General features: G+C 54.9%; 1 long non-coding RNA gene across 1 annotated transcript; it reads right to left on the bottom strand.

Annotated features, from left to right (window-relative positions):
- Positions 1-285: 285 nt before the first annotated feature.
- Positions 286-5,503, bottom strand: LOC140711831 (uncharacterized). The gene is made up of 3 exons (XR_012093135.1): positions 5,324-5,503; positions 1,028-4,501; positions 286-552 (listed from the first exon to the last, which is right to left on the bottom strand). It is a non-coding gene; the product is annotated as an uncharacterized lncRNA (long non-coding RNA).
- Positions 5,504-17,068: the final 11,565 nt, after the last annotated feature.

The raw sequence follows: 17,068 nt of genomic DNA, 5'->3' as shown, positions 1-17,068 counted from the left end.
CGAGATCAACCTGGTCAACACAGCAAAACCCCATCTCAACTAAAAATACAAAAATTAGCTGGGCGTAGTAGTGTGTGCCTGTAGTCCCAGCCACTCAGGAGGCTGAAGCATGAGAATCGCATGAACCCAGGAGGCAGAGGTTGCAGTGAGCCGAGATTGCGCCACTGCACTCCAGCCCAACTCCGTCTCAAAAAATATATGTATTTTTATATAATACATATTTATATATTTTACATTTTTATTTTTATAATATATTTTATATATTTACTTATAATACATTTTTATATTTATTACGTACATATACACATATATAAAATATCTCCCAGTAAGTCTCCATGAATTCCCCCCACTACCCCAAAGTGGGGGTGACATGCCCTCTCAGTGCTTCTAGAACATGCACTCTTCCTACCACAGTGCCTGTCATACTTATTCCAACGCCTTGTCACTTGCTTTCTCACCCACTGGATGACAAGCGCCTTGCGGAAACAGTATGTCTGTGGGGCCTCCAGAGCCTGTGTTGCACATGGCAGATTGTAGGAACCCAGTGACTATCTGATGAACAAACAGAGAAATGAATCCATGTGTAGATGCATGGAAGCAGGGAAGGGGAGAGGGGCTAAAGATGACCTTTAAGATTGCCTTAAGTGCTAGGATTTTATGATTATAGAGCTTTGAACTCTTTTTTGGGGGAAAGTAGTCCAAGCTATTTGGAAAACAATACAGTGATCATTGCAGAGTCAGGTGGCAATTTTCCTTCCAAACGGACACTGTTTGCTTCCGGAGGGGGCGGGGGTCTGCTCCTCCCATTCTATGGGGAATCGCATGTTCCCTGGGCTGAGCATGGCCCAGCACTTGGCAAGATCTCTGGGGCGTTCATTTTTGTCACCCAGCCCTGGTAGGAGGGTGGATGGGTGGGAGGGGAACTGTTTTGGGAAAGAGTGCTGGGGAGTGTTTGTGTGTGTGATGAGTCAGGGCCCGGAGCTGGGAGCCTTCCTCTCTGCTGGCTCTCTGTGGGGGTAGCTCTCACCAGTCACCGGGAGGGTAGAGGATCACCAACTGTCTTCGGAAAGTTTGGAAAGTTTTCTTAGTCATTACGCCAAGTCAGCTGGAGCTTTATGTAACGGGGACAAGCAGAGGTATGATGGCATCAGAACGGCTGCTCCTCTTTCGGCAGCAGCTCTCACCCATCCCCTCCTAGCTGCCAGGGCAGTGACCGGCCCTACATGTAGGATGTGGCATTTGGGGGCTGAGGGTCCCTGCTGTAGATGTCTGATTCCCGCTGGGAAAGACGTGGGTTGTCTTAGAGAAGCCCTTGGGAAGGGCTCAGGACACTCTTGGGGGTGCTCCACCCTCCTTTTGTTCTTCGACATCACGTGGGGGGTGAGAATCAATCCAGGCTCCCCAGCACTCAGGACTCTGGTGCCTGAGCCGGAGTCGCATAAGCCCGGCTTCCCTGGCTACAGTCCCCGCTCCGGTGCTGCTGGCCGAGGCAGCCCATCTCCGTTCTCTTATCTCCTCGCTCTCCAGACACTGGGAGATGCATCATCGGGTTTCCTGTCTCTGACACTGAAGTCAATTTGCCTATCACAATTTGAGTTCTGTCAATGACAGCTCCAGATAAGGCCTGAAATGATACATGTGTGTGGACACGCGTTCGTTCGCGCGTGTAAACAGAAAGAGATACAAAGAGAAGGAAGGACGGGAAAGGAGAGGTTTGGGGTCTGGGAGGAGCAAAGATGATGGTGACTCACCTGGCTGAGGAGACCAGGGCCACTGAGAAGAAACAGCAACGCCCAGAGGTCTGCGGAGAGTTGCAGGGCCTTCCACAGGCCTCTTCCAGGCAGCCGAAGATGTCTTAGAGAAGCTGGGGCTTGTCCTCCTTTGTTGCTTGCAGGGAGGAAAGTACCCCAGGTCCAAGAACTGCTGGGGCCAGAAGCTTTGGGAAAGCTGAGAAGGAGCATTGTTTTGGTTGGGAAGCAGAGCACTGAGGAGTAGCAGGGCTGCAGCGTCACACCAGGTGACTTCCCAGAACAAGAAAGAACAGATGCAGTTGAGAAATTAAGGTAAGAAATGAGGATATATTTCCTGACAGTGAGGAGGGCTGCCTGACCCAGTGGCCCCAAAAGAGAGTTTCAGAATCAGGCCTCTAGTCATCGAGCATAGATGGAAGAGCAGGAGAGAGAGCTTCACAAGGAGAGCTTGGCAGGGCAGGACTAACTGGTGGTTCTGGGACCTTCCAGCCCCACGTGACAGCTCTGGTCCTTCCTCAATGTCAGGAAGTTGTGCGGGCACCAGAGGCCTCCTGGAGGCCAGAGGGAGAAACCAGAAGGGAGGACCACAGAGGGCGCTTGAGATGGAGTGGGACCAGAGCAAGGGGGGCAGGGACATGAGGATGTTTGGGAGAGAGGCTGGAGAGTTTCATACCTGGGCTGGTTTCAGATCCATCTCCGGATGGGTGGGGACAAAGGTGGTGGGAGAGGTGAAGAAAGCAAGATGAGACATAGCCTCTTCCCCTGCTTGGGGCCTGGGGGCAGGGCGGTGCACAACAGGACCTTCTGGGTGCCATGGAATTGAGAGGCCAAGCTGAGTGGAGGCTGGAGCTGTCCATGAACCCAGTAAGGAAGGAAGGAAGGAAAGAGAGAGGGCTGGGAAACGAGGGAGAAACAGCAAAGTTCCCCAGCGCACCACCAGGTGCCAGGCAGGGACAGCGTGGAGACGGCTGGAGGCTGCAGCCCTGGGCAAAGGCAGGGTTAAGCTTTGTCTGAAATGAGATCTTTATTTAGGCAGTTGCCTTCTGCCTCTGGGCTTGTGTTAAGACCCTGGCAGGCTCTATTCCCATCCTCACAGGCTGAGCCCCACGTCCCTGGAATGTCATGCCCTCCCACAGCTTCTTGCCTATTCCCATAGTGTTGGGACAATTTTTGTTGTTTCCAGTAGATTATGTAGGACTTGAGGAAAGTCTAAAACAAGCCCTAGCCCATGGCACTTAGCACCTATCTTTGATCTACGTCCACCTTGCCCTCTTCTTGGCTTGGATCTGTTTGTGTGATTGATGACTCAAGCAAGGCCCTCCTTCCTCAGTCTACAGCTGTTCCTGGCTTTCCTCGTCCCTAGAATCCACAAATCTGGCCATGGTGTCTCAACTGCTGGGTTTCCTTACTGGTCAGCTTCTAAGAGTAGAGAAGGCACCAGGGCAGAGAAGTTATGCCCAAAGCCATCAGAACCGCACTGCCCAGGCTGAACGCAGGATTCGCACCTGCCAGCGGTGGCCCTGAGCAAGTCACAGAACGCTAGGGAAGGCTGGGAAGAGCATTTACCTTGGAGAGGAGCTGTGAGGACTGGAAGCCAGCTTGCATGGAACGTCATCTTTGCTCTGTGGCTTTCCATGTGGGAAGCTCTCAGACTGTGTGCTCTCACGTATGTAATCATACTTGCCCTAAACACAGACAGCGCATTCCAGCGATGCTAGCCGCCTCCCTCCTGTACCAAGAACAGCCCATGCTCAGCCCCAGTTTTATGCACATAAACGTCCTCCCACCTCCGGTACAGCTACTCACACTCCCCCACCTTGAGGCCGCACTAAAGTGCCGCCTCCTTCCCAAAGCCTTCCCTGATCATCCCAGCCCACACAGATCTCTTCCTGCTTTGCCTCATTGTGCTCCAGCCAGTGCCTTGAAATGTAACATTTCCATCACAGAATTCTCCCATTTGGGAGCTGGAGGGGTCCTTAGAAATGGCCCCAGTCAGTTGCTCTTAACCAGAAGGGTTAACAAGCGGAAGGTGGTACATCCCCGTGACATCCCGGCGGCACCTACCGTTCGCCTCACTGGTTGGCCACCACAGTCCTGCCAGGCTTGCTGCTACCTCAGAGTCCTCCTCAGTACAGTGCTCCAGGCATCAGTCCCCACCGATCAGATGCGCCACCCACAATCCAGGCAATGAGAAGTTGTCTAGAACTTGGTGTGGCTGGAGCTTTTGGAGGTACAGGCACCAGCTTCAGGCCCAAGGCCTGGGGATAGAACTCTGGTCTTGCCTCTGTCCAGGACTCCTCAGACTACGCCAGGGGCCTCTTGAAGACTTTTCTACTGTTCTCTGTCTGTGAGTCTTGCTTTCCCAACCGGAGAATTCGAGCTGTGATATTTGTGGGGATGTCCCCCGCAGCGCTGAGCACGAGACGGGACACGCCGCATGCTCACCGGCTCGTGTGCCAACTGCTTGGAGCTTCCCCCAGCTCCTCTAACTTGTGTTCAGAGCTCAGTCAAAAGGGCAGCGGGAGTTGGGGTGGCGTGGAGGCTCAGTCTCTCTGCTGGTAGATAAGTCTGCCAGGACTTCCCCGGTACCTCCTCTCTGCCCACAGCAGCCACAGATACTCTGAACATGCTGAAAGATGAGACGGGGTCTGGATATCAGGAGCCCAGAAAGATCATCTTTGTCCTGCAGCTCAGTGGCTTGGCCTCAGGAGGCCATCTTGCAGGCCTCACTGGTCTTCCTTCAGGGGGAGCTGCAAGGGAAAGGAGAGAGAGATGGTGCCGTTGGATGCCCGCCTCTCTTGGGCACTGATGGGCAGGGTGAGGGTCTCCTGAAGGGTGGTCCCCCTTGAGTGGGAGCAGGTGGACTGGAGGGGCATGGCTTACGTAAAGGTTGGTGGAGGAGCTTCCCCCAACCTGGGGCCCTGGAAGACACAGTTCCCAAATGGAGTCTTCTCTTCCTATGCTATTGAAAGGCGGCATTATCATCTGCTCAGGCCCACAAGCTGGAAACTTTAGGGTCCCCCAGTGGCCCCAGGCCTGTCCCTTCCTTCCTCTAGACCTCAGCAGGTTCTCCTGCTCTCTTCTTGCCAAGACACTGGAATGTGCGGCCTCATGGTCCTGCTGTAGACCCAGCCCTCCTTCCCCCAAGTCTCATCTGCAGGTCTACAGTGCCCCTGGCTGAGCTTTCTAGACATGTCACAACGTTGCCAGATTTTTCTTTCTGAAACTTAGATTTTATGATGTCATTCCCTGCTTGAAAATCATGGTCACTGCACTGTCTTCAGCAGAAGGTGAAACCCCCCAGCCCAAGTCTTCTCAGCCTCTGTGCTCTCTGCATTCTGGGTGGGCTCGGCTCTGCTGTGGGGGCTGCCCTGTGCATGGTGGGTGCTTAGCAGCACCCTGGCCCTACCCACCAGGGACCGGGAGCAGCCTCCCTCCCACTCCTGCAAGTTGTGACAACCAAATATGTCTCCAGCCACTGCCAAATGACCTCTGAGGGGTAAAATTGGCTGAGAATCACTGTGGTAGCCTGTAAAATAGGATAATAATAACTAATGACAATGCTTACTTACTCAGCTCTGTGCTAACAGCTTTCCATGAGGTCTCTCATTTAATCTTCAGAACATCTCTATGGGGAAGGCCCTATTAGTATCTCCATCTCACAGATGCTCAGAAGGCAGAAGGAGTCCAGATCTTTCAAGATGCAAAGACTTTTTCCTGCCGTGTGGGGTAAGAAGAGAGGTAGATAATTCAAAATCACTTGTCCTTCAGGCAAGAGCCACAGAGCCGGAGGCCAGTCAGGCAGGCTTGAGCTCCCGTCCGTCTGCTGGCAAGATCTGAGTTCTCCCCATGATTCCCTGTCCCGCTTCCCAATATCGCACTTTCATGCAGGCCAGTTCCCTACCTGAGAAGTTCCTCTTTGACCTGGGGAGAGCTATTCATTATTCAGGGCCCAGGCAAAAGCCCCCTGTCCTGCTCTCTGCGAAGGCCTTCAGGCCCCAGGAGGAAGAGAGAATTATCCCTCCTGTGTGGCTCATGCCCACACACAGCCTAGTCCAGTCCTGCAATGGCTAATTGTGCAGGCATCTTCTTCTGTGCCAGCCTATCTTGGGGCAGGGGTCTGGGGGTGGGGACTCTGGCTGGTCCTCCTTCATAATGACGACATGGAGTGCCTTGCACAGAGCACTAGACCCCCAAATGTGTGTGGAGTGGAATGCAGTGGGGCAGTAGGCTCCCTCCAGGAGCTGATGCTGAGCCCACTGGACACCAGGAGCCACAGGGCCTCCCGGCAGGCGAGGGAGACTGAGGGCCCCTCTTCTGGGCTGACGCAGACCCTCAGCAGAGGACGTGGCTTAAGGAGCAACACCTGGTTGCGTTTTGGCCGCCTTGGCTGGGGGCTCTGAGCCGTGCATAAACTGCAGACTCAGGGGATGATGAGGCTCAGAGCCTGCTTTGGTGTCTGGAGTAATGAAGGCTCGTGTTCTCTCTCACGCAGGCTTCTAAGCCTATGTGCGTGCAGGCACGTGCCACTGTGGGTGAGTGCACAGCATGCGTGCTGTGTGGAAAGAGAGGCTGTGGGTGCCTTTCCCAGGTGTGCAGCATCACTGAGGCACTGGTCCTAGGCAGCATTTGTGCATTTCTGTTCTGTGACACTGGGTTGCACACACGGTCCTGTCTACACAGAGTCAGGAACCCACCAGCATTCTAGAGCCTTGAGGAGTGCAGTCTGCTCCCTGCCCCACATTGGACCTAGGCAGACGGCAATCTGAGCTCGCTCTCCCTTCTTCCTTTTTCCAGGCTAGAGGAACGGAGCTCACACAGCATTTGACCCCTGCCTGGCCTCTCTAAGCAGTTGCCAGACCCCACACAGCTAGATGACCACTGGACTGGGGAGGGGTCTCACCCAATGGTGGTGGGCAGGTAGGATGGGCTGAATGAGTCCCAGGAGAAGCCAAGTGCAGAAGCTGGCACTTCTTGCTTCCTATTGACAATCAGCAGAGAAAGGCCTTCCCAAGAAGAAGTCATAATTTTTGGATGAGTGGCTGAGCAGAGAAGAAACAAGGCACAGGGGCTGGGGCCATTCCCCAAGATAGGCCTGGACTGTGCCTGTGGCCATGTGCTCATGGGAGTGTGCCCGCCTGGGTCATGTGAGGCAGGGGCTGGGGTGGGGAGGCAGTTATACTTGTGAAGTATGCATAGTGGGTAGCTGTACACCAGCCCACGTGAAGAGAGTGTAGGCCGGAGTCTCCAGGGACGTTTCTGGCCTCAGTCCTGCTTGCATGTATGCATGGGACGCGTGTGTACCCTGTCTGTGTCAGTGTGTCCCTGCTGTACACACATACACTCCCTGTGCCTTCATCTCTGCACTTTCAGGAGTACCCACCTCTGGGCCCAAGCTTTAAATTAGCAGACACACACGGCATTCATGGTCTCCAGACTCCTCTACATTTGAAAAGAGACAAGGGGAAAAAAAGGGCCAAGAGACAAGATGAGCTAAAAATAGCCGAATATAAGCTCTTCAGATCAGAAAGCTCCCTATTTTAGTGAGTCACCAGTTTTCCAGACTGAACATGCCCGCACGCACGCACACACACATGCAAACACAAACACCGACATCCCGCCAAGTCACGCCTGCATTGCCAAAGATGCCCTGGGTCCCACGCACCCTGTGCTCTGTCCTCACAAGGTAAAACCCTCCAAACGTGGTGATTCTCTGGTCTCTGCTGACTGCTCTCTTGTTGAACTTGGAAGGCACAAACTATTCCCCAGACCCCTGCAAACACATATGCACTTTCATCTCCTCCTTCTCAGCCCCTTCTGATTTGTCTGTACTTCCAAACCCCGACCCCACCCCGCTTTGTAATGGTTGGCAGCAGAGGATGGTCTTTCTGTCCTACTAAGGGTTACACTATGTTTTTCAGGGGGCCCTGACGCTGGAGAGGTCAGGCAGCTCTCTGCACAGCATCTCCGGAGCTGGCCCTTGTGCTCAGGGAAAGGAGACAGCTCCGGACGCCATGCAAGATTTATGAATGTGTTTTGTTAATTGCATTAGTGGCTCTGTGGGAGGATGGCGTGTGCTTTGGCCCTAAACAAGGTGAGCTCAAAAGCGGCAATGGGAGAGGAGACAGGACCAAGGCTGTGTGTATGGGCACCTGCCATCCTGGGCTGCATGGGCCTCCTTGCCCTCTGTTCCCCACGCTCTTGCTGAAGCTGGGGCTCTGTCCCTGCCCCTCTGAGCTCCTGAGCTCTTGTCTCCATTGCTGCTCAGACCAGCCTTCCCCTCCTTGGCTCCTTGAGTTGAGAGAGAGAGGCCAGTCTGGCAGTCATCTTCGATAACTCTGTTTCTCTTTTTCTTTCTCTCTTCCTCTTTCTCCCTCCTTCCTACCTTTTCTCTTTCTCTTTCCCTTTAAATCCTTCCCTCCATCTTCACCCACCTTCACCTCTGTCTTTATGAAATCTAAATCTGCTTTACTCTAAGCGTTTCAATAACTCAGGCTCCACAGGCCCTCAGGTGCCCCCAGCCCTGCTCCTATACCCCCGTGGTTTCCTGACAGACCTGCCTGCTGTGGCTGCACACCGCTGGCCTCTGGGGCTCCTGCTCCCTGGGAGTCAGCCGGGCATCATGTTCTTGCACCTTTTCAGGAGATGACAAAGTGTGGGCATGCAAAGGGTGAATGTGGCAGCTAGAGAGGGTTCACCTACAATTCGAAGCCAATCCGAGGGAGGGGCTCGAGGAGCCCTGGGTCTAGGCCATGTGGTGTGTCCAAGGTTCTGATGAGCTCTTCGAGAAGGTGGGCCCTAGGCCACGATGCCCATCTCACTCGGGGCTGCCCTCCTGCATAGCAACCCTGGCATCTTACTTCCTCTTCCTCAGCCCCTTTGTGCCCTGTCTGGGCTGAGCCTCGGCCATGGATATGGCTGGGGACATGGGCTCTTCACCCGGGCTCTCCAGGTAGAATCCACTCATATTCTCTGGCTATGGGAGTTCACGCCGCTGGGCCTTCATCTCTTCAACTGTCAAAGGGAATAATGATACCTACGTCCTGGGGTCCTTTGACATCTGCAGAGCTTGAAACAGTGTCTGATAAGCACTTCATAAATGTTAGATATTGGTACATGACCCAAGTCAGCCTGCCCAACCTTTCTGTGTCTTCTTTTCCCCGCAGAAACACAGGGATGAGAAACTCTATTTCCTTCCTAAGGGAGTTTCTGGGGTGAAAGAGATCAGAGCTGAAGGCAGTCCCAAGCCCTACCTTCCCTGCCCCTGTCTCACCTAGTCTTTGCCCATGGGGGCACTTGTCTCTGGCCCCACCTTCTGTCCCCCAAACCCCCCACCCCCGCCTGTGAGTCCTCTTCGGAGCCCTGGCCCAGCCTGAGCTGGACATGGGTGGAGAGGAGACTATTTTTAGCCCCAGACAGAAGCAGCATCTGCACAACTGCCTCTCTGAGCTTGCCGGTCCACGGGAGGTTCAGCTAACGGGGATGAGGCTGGTGGGGGAGGGCAGGAAGGCTGGCCTAGCCAGGGGCCCTGAGAACCCCAGCTTCCTCTCGTCCCTCGCAGGAAAGGAGCCTTTTCTGTCCCAGGACGAGTTGCCCTCCCCACCTGCCTCCGGCATCTTAATCCCCAGTGATTTAGCAGCTGAGCTGTGGAGGCTGCAAAGTGGGGCAGGAGGGGAGGATCAAAGGGAATCCACAGAGAGGGGAGGAACCGGAGCCAAGCCCAAGGCTAGTCTGCCTGGTCCTTGCCACACTGGGAACTCTTCTCTTCTTGTCCCTGAGAACTCAGGCTCTCTAGCTGCAGGCTCTCAGACAGTGAATTTTTAGTCCTGTTCTGTTTTCAGGCATTCACGTCACAAGGCAAGCTGAGTGCATCCACCTGTGCTTTCTGGGAGCTCTGCGTCTGCATAGAAAGCAGTGGGCTTCCCAAAGGTGCTGGGCAGTCGTGGGGTTCAACACAAACTGCATTTGATTGGGACTGGGGGTTTGGCTGGACTGCCTTGATTTCCCCAGGGCGATCCGTCTTTAACATGAGACAAAAGAGGTCCTGAATGTCAACACTGAATTACAAAGTCATTCTTGCAATTCTTACATGAGGGTTTCCCTGACGATGGCAATTCTCATGACTGCTGGAGACCAGGCAGGAGTGGGCATGGAAAGAGAAGGGCTGTGCAGACTAACAAATTAATCACATGTGTGTTTGCACCTGAGATTGCGTCCAGGCACTGATCCAGGATCTAAGGATACTTTAGTGAAGAAAGAGACTAGAGCCCTGTCCTTGAGGAACTTGCACTCTAGAGCATAGAAGCTCTTTCATGTTGCAAAATATATGCTCTTAAATCTAGGAAACAATCCAATGCCTTCATGTCTCTGAATGCTGCTAAGGTGCCCAGCAGCTCATTCCTAAAATCTGATTTCTCCCCAGCCTAGGTTCTTGTTGCTTTAAGGAAGTGATTCTCAATCTCTTCCACGTTGTGCATCTCTTTGTAAATCAGTTAAAGCTGTGAACCCTTTTTCGGAAGAATGTTCAGAACACAGAAACATTCACAAACCTGCCTGCCATTTGAGGGACTATGAGCTCCAGGAGACTCACACAGGGGCTGTGGCTTTAGAACTCCTGTCTTAAGTGTGGGAGGCAGCTGCCGCCTGCACCGCTCCGTCACCGCATTTCCCAGCAAGAGCTATGCGGCTGAATTTCAATCACAGAGCTGCACCAGTGTGGATTAGAAGGAGCTGGCCACTTGAAAATTTGAACTAAAAAAAAAAAAAGTTTAAATTCTACCAAACTGTAGACAAACCTATTTGCAAAACTCCTAACAAGTTATCGTCTCCATGTGGTCCCAGATGAGCTCTGACCTTGGCAAGTCCCTTCCTTGCTTTGGATCTCAGCTTTCTGGTTTGTGAAACGAGGGGGCGGAGGGAGCAGCGCTGAGGCCCCTTCCAGCTCTGCAGTGCCTCGAATTCTAAGTTGCTGGTGCGTCTTTGGCTGAGGGGAAACGGGGAGAAAGTGCAGCCTTAGGTGCCGGCCTTTCCTGGGAAGAGCTCCCCGCTGCCTGCTGCGCGTCCCACGCCTCCGCCCGGCTCCTGCCGACCGCTCTCCCCTCTGCGGCGCAGGATGCCGGCCTGGCTCCGGGATTAAGCAGAGGCTGCCTCGGCGCTGGCGGGTTACCCTTTATAAATCCCAGTTCCACGGGGGAGGGCGCGGCCCGGCACCCAGACGCGGAGGAGAAGTGGGGCTTTTCCGTGCGAGCGTGTGGGTGTGCCAGGCACATGTCTGGGAAGGGGTGCTGGGGGCCACCCTGCTCGGGGAGACCCGCCCCTGCAGCGCCCCTGCTCCCCCCGCCTCCCCCCTCCCCTCCCCCGGCTCTCTGCTTGGGAGGGTGGAGAGGAGCAGAGAAGGCAGCCCGTCTGCAGCGAGGCGGGGCGGGGGCTGGGGGGTCTGGGGGGGTGGGGCGCGGGGAGAATGGGGTTAAGGCCAGTGTCGCTCTCCAGGGGCAGCCCTGGTGTCGTCTCCACCCCCTCCCACGCCGAGGCCTTCCAGCCGAGCTGTGGCGTCAGCGCGAAGCGGTGGGCCCAGGCCTGGGTTTTCGGCTTGGCGGTGGGGTGGGGGTGGGGGTGCGGGGCCAGAGACTGCAGGCTCCGAGGGATCAGAGCTGTTGACTCCAAGTCCCTCCTTTGAAATCCATGCCATCTTTTCCTTCCTCTTTCCCCGGGCCGCCTCAGCACCTCCAGGCCAGAATTTAAATGTTATTAGCGGCAATTGATCTGCTGGGGACTGAGGTTTCGGGTCTTCTGCGGAACTGGGAGGAGCGTGGATGGAGAAGGCGGTGCTGCACCGTGGCACAGGCTTGGCCGGGGCTGCCTGGCTCTGAGCAGGCTCGTGGGACGGCCCTGGAAGAACCCCACTGCAAGAAGGGCGCAGAAGCACCTGAGTTGGCGTCTCAGCAGGGACCCCCCCAGGAAATGCCCTTCTACAGCTGGTGCTCAAGCCTCTTTACACACTTAGCCATCGCTACACACAGTCCACGCTACCCACACCCACAAGCTTATGCTCACGTGCACAAATTTTGTTTTTTGTTTTTTTGAGACAAGAGTTTCGCTCTTGTCTCCGAGGCTGGAGTGCAATGGCGCCATCTCAGCTCACTGCAACCTCCACCTCCTGGGTTCAAGAGATTCTCCTCTCTCAGCCTCTCGAGTAGCTGGGATTATAGGAGCACGCCACCACACCTGGTTAATTTTTGTATTCTTAGTAGAGATGGAGTTTCACCACGTTGGCCAGGCTGGTCTCGAACTCCTGACCTCAAGTGACTCGCCCACCTTGGCTTCCCAAAGTGCTGGGATTATAGGCATGAGCCACTGAGCCCGGCCTCACCTGCAGATTCTTGAATCTGTGTGTATAATGCTTCTCTTATAGTCATCCGGCAAACACGTACAGACCTTGCTAACATTTCCACATAACCATCCTCGTCTTCCTTTTCTTTCTTTCTTTTTTTTTTTTTTTTTTTTGAGACGGAGTCTGGCTCTGTCACCCAGGCTGGAGTGCAGTGGCCGGATCTCAGCTCACTGCAAGCTCCACCTCCCAGGTTCACGCCATTCTCCTGTCTCAGCCTCCGGAGTAGCTGGGACTACAGGCGCCGCCACCTCGCCGGGCTAGTTTTTTGTATTTTTTTAGTAGAGACAGGGTTTCACCGTGTTAGCCAGGATGGTCTCGATCTCTTGACCTCGTGATCCGCCCGTCTCGGCCTCCCAAAGTGCTGGGATTACAGGCTTGAGCCACCGCGCCCGGCCCTCCTCTTCCTTTTCTATCCTTCGGGTCCGCGTATTTACCATCCATACATGTTACCAGATACAGTTGGCTGACACATAATGATACACCCTTTCCTAGCACATCCATGAAAACACACACAATGGATCCACATAGGTACAGGCCTAAAAACAGTACACATCCTACATGACATGTACACATGTGCACACGGAAACAACAGCCTTCACAGGGTCTGCACGTGCGGGCCATGCCCCGGTCCCAGGCACATAGACCAGGCGACAGTCCACTTCATCACACAATTGCCTGCTCTCTTTTCCTCACTCCTTCCTCAAGCAGCTGTCCGTGGGGGAGAACCTCTGCCCCTAGCCTCTACCGTGTCTCTTCATTCTGAGTTGAGCATGGGAAACCGTGTGATGTAGGGAAGGATGGTGATACCAGGCCTCTGGGAGTCTGGGCTGTCAGCTTAGCTGGCTTCATAACACACTATTTTGCTCATTTATTTTTGTATACCTTCACATGCCTTGTGAGGCCTTCCAGAAATAGATGTTCAAATCCTACCTCAGTTTCCTCATCCATAAAATGGATTAAAATACTATCTGCTTTATCTCCATTATGGCAATGTTATGGGAATACAATTCAACATCTAAGAAAGCAGCCTGCAAAGTGTAATATGCATGATGCTGTAGGCTATCAGGGTGTGTCAAGAGCTGGCAAAGTTGGGGCAGCATTTTCCTGCTATGAATCAGGCCTGTGCTGGTCAGTCTTGCTGAGACCCTCGACCAGGGCTTCATGATTCGCAGTAGAAATCTCACCCGCTCCTTTCCTCCACCAGTGTCACCCTCATCCTCACTTTTGTCTGTCCCAGACATATGGCTACAGAGCCAACGGCTTGGGGAGGGCTAAGAGGGCCTTAGCACTGAGCGGAGCATCTGCCCTGGGCACGTGGGCACACAGAGGCTTGGCTCCCAGGCTTTTCTGAGCGCTTGCACCTGGGAAAGCTCCTCTCTGCTCCTGGGCACTGGGCCTGTGCCAAGCAGCTGAGTCCAAACAAGAGGCCCTGTGGTGTGGTGAGTTCCACAGACCGGCTGGGGCTGGTTCCTGCACGTGTATGACTCTGGGCAGGCACAGGGCTGTCGGAGGAGACCCCCAATAGCACCTACACATCTATGATGGCAGAGGAGGACCACCATTTTGCCTAGTCCGGAGACCTCAATGCTCCACGCCATGGTGGCTGGTACGTGTTAGGGTAGCCCTGGAAGAGGGGAGGCAGGAAGCTGGGGCCAATGCCAGCATCGGAGGGAGGCCAGCAGTTGGCACAGGGCTGGCTTATGTCCAGCAGGAGCATGTGAGAGGTGAAGGCACCATTCTGCAGGAGGGCTGGCTGGCCTTGGGGCTTAGAACAGGCTCCAGTTCAGTGCAGAGCCTTTATTCCTTTAGCTTAGCATGAACAAACCCAGGGTGGTGCTTATCTCCCTCAGTTTTACTCCTCCCTGGAGTGGTATTCAGAGAAGAAATTCCATTGGGACACCTGGTACTTGGTACTGCAGATGAACATTTCTAGACGTGCTAGGTGGAGGGGAGAGGCTGAGGCTGGGGTCCCAGGACCCCGGGTTCCTATAAACCTCAGGGCTCCTTGAAGTGAATGTGGGAACAAGCATGGATGGGTGGAAGAGGGCCTATCCCCTGCCAGGCCCTGCTCTCTGCAGATGTGACTCTGAGTGACCCCCTCCCTCCTCCAGCTCTGCAGCAGCTCCTGGTTTCCAGCAGGGCTGGCCAGGAAGCCGTGGCCAAGAGGGAGCTGGGTAGACAGGGCCCAGAAGTCAGACCAGTCGGGGGTGGAGCCTGCAAACTCTGCAAAGCTCTAGTCTGGCTCCACCCCTTCCCTGCCTGAAGCTCAAAAGGATGACATCACCCAGACTGAGGGCTCCAGCCTAGATGGGCTTCATTAGCAGGGAAAGCCGGCACCTGCGGGGCTCAAGGACTTCCCGGGTTTGTGGGAGGCAGTCCTCTGCTCCTCTTCTGAGTCTGGTTCAGCTTGAGGGGTCTCTGCTCTGAGACTTGGAGACAGCACCTGGCTATTCAGGCTTCCAAGTCTAGGGCGATGTTTCTTCTACCAGAGACCAATCTCTCGGGCACCAGCATAAGCACTCTGCCTTCCACCCTGCCAAATGCTGCTTTTCCTTGCCAGCACTAGCTGCAGCTCCATTTTTCTGAGGCTCCGTGGAGAAGGATTAGATCACTGATTCTAACCAGGCGGAGTCAGCCCACAGCAAACCTAATGTCCCCCTCCCTGTGGGCTCATGTACCCTCCCCACCCCCCAAACCCTACTGGGTGCTTGTGTTGCCTGCTTGCAAAGCATATGCTTGGCTGCTTGCTTGGTGTCTGCTGTTTATCCGTCTCTTCCTACTGAACTTCTGTTTCTTCTTGGCCCATCTGGCTCTTGTGGTGCCTGTCTTTTGCTCGGATTGCGCCTGCAATCGACGCTGTACTCCCCACCCGCTTCCCCTCTACCCTCTTCCCTCTCAGGGCTTGCCTCTTGTCCACTTTGGGGCCACTGGCAGGCACCCCTGACCTTGGGTGTGGGACCAGCGAGGACTGCCCCAGGCACAGTGGGGAGCCTGATGTCGGGGTGTCCCTGTAGTGTTCTGAGGATGTCCTTTGTGGAGGGGCTTAAGGGGTGTGGAGGGCAGTGTGGGAGTTGCCTTTGGACTGGGGCGAAGGCTAGGTCCTAGTGGGAACCTCCCTCTCCCCGGCCCTTCTGAGCTTCTTGGGGTGGGGACACCGCTTACCCCAGACTTGCAGAGTGATGGGAAATGGCCTGTGGGTAGCAGCTGGAGAGAATGAGGTCAAGGAAGCCCCAAGGCTCCTCTGACCCAAAACCCAGGGTCCACTCAGATCCTTTCCGCTCAGAGGAGGCTATGGCAGTCTGGGCACATGGGTGGCGGCAAGGGGCTGCCGATGCTGACATCCAGGCAACGGGGAGGAGAGGGGTCTGGGCACGGCAGCTGTGCCAGCAGCGCTGCTGGGGATTTGTCCCCACCCCACCTTGTCCTAGCCTCTTGGTGCTAGTTCCCACCCAGCCCAGACATTTCTCCCCCCTCGCCCCTCCCACAGCGTGCACACCCCTGCACACGCTCCCACCCGAGGAAGAGCGAAGCACACTGCAGAGGTTCACACTCACCCTCCAACGCAGCCTGCTTCCTTCCGGGCGTGATGTGGCAGCTCATGGCTTCCCTGGGATTCACGAGGCCCTGGGATGCAGACGGAGCAGGTGGGTGGAGCCTGGAGGAGGATGGAGGAGAAGAAGTGGAGCCCCCGTGGGGCAGGGTCGCCATTCGTCTGCCTCTCTGGACCAGGGTTGCTCCTCCAGGCTAAGGCTGGCTGCCCAGGAGGCTGTGCTGGGCCTGGAGTCAACAAGGATGCACGTGCTGGGGGCCATCAGCTGCTGCTCCCATATAAGCATCTGCTCCCACCAAACCCACAGGGCTTGGCTGCCAGGCCTTGCTGTGTGCCCACTCTGTGGCTCTGTTCTTTGTCTCTGTTGTTCCATCTGCCTGCTCCACCGGCTGCCTGGCTCAGCTCCTCTCGGCCTCTTTATTTCTCTCGGAATCTTCTTCCTGCTCCTCATGTCGCCTCATCCTTCTCCCTGTCTCTGTCCAACCACATTCATGCCCTGGTGTCCGAGACCTTCTTTCCTCCTCTGCCCTTATCAGTCATGCCTCTGTGTGCTTCTCTGCGTTCCCCCCATGTTCATTCTCCTGCTCTCTCTCTTGCTTCTTCTCATGCATATTCAGCAGCTCCTTGAAAACCCACCTAGCTTATTCTGTGTGTTAAATGCCTAGATCTGCTTCAGGCGTGAGACTTTTTAGCCTCTAGCTCTAGGACGCCGCCTCAGATCACAGTCTGTACTAATTGTGTAGAGGATGTTGGGGAGCCCACTTACCTTCCACCCAAGCATGGCTCACTCTGCATGGTCTCCCCTTCTGACTTGAGACAAGGCAGCCCCGAGGTGCGTCAGGCCCACAGCACAAGCCATGGCACACAGGAAGACGAGGACGAGGACGAGGACGAGGATGTCTCCCCTTAAAGAAACCCAAGGGCTTCAGTCCTGGAAATAAACGTAGGATCCAAAGTGTCTTCATCCTTTGGTGCTTTTACATTCCTTTTACATCCGCTCCATTGTCCCCTGACCACTCCGTGGGAGGGCATCAATGAGACAGCTGTGGTGTTCAGACTAGCAGGCACTCCACCAGTGCTGCCCAGCGTTTGAGGAACAGAGCTGGCATCAGAAACTTGGCTTCTGAATTTTCAACCGTTGTCTGTGGCAGGTGAATGGACAGAAAGAGTCTGGAAAAACACAGAAAGTGGCAACTGAGGGACCAGAGGACTGAGAAGCAGAGCAGAGCCTGGGCTCAGCCCCCAGGGGAGGGTACAGAGATAAGGGAGATGTGGGAAGGCAGGAGAGGGCATGAGTGGCAGGCATCCGGCACCTTCCGCCACCTGTTTCCGCCAGCTTTTAGTTCCATGCCAACCAGCAGTGTTAGGAAGAGGGGA

The sequence above is a fragment of the Chlorocebus sabaeus genome, chromosome 1 (genome assembly GCF_047675955.1).
Source record: "Chlorocebus sabaeus isolate Y175 chromosome 1, mChlSab1.0.hap1, whole genome shotgun sequence".
NCBI lineage: Eukaryota > Metazoa > Chordata > Mammalia > Primates > Cercopithecidae > Chlorocebus > Chlorocebus sabaeus.
This window is presented reverse-complemented; position numbering and strand designations above follow the sequence as displayed.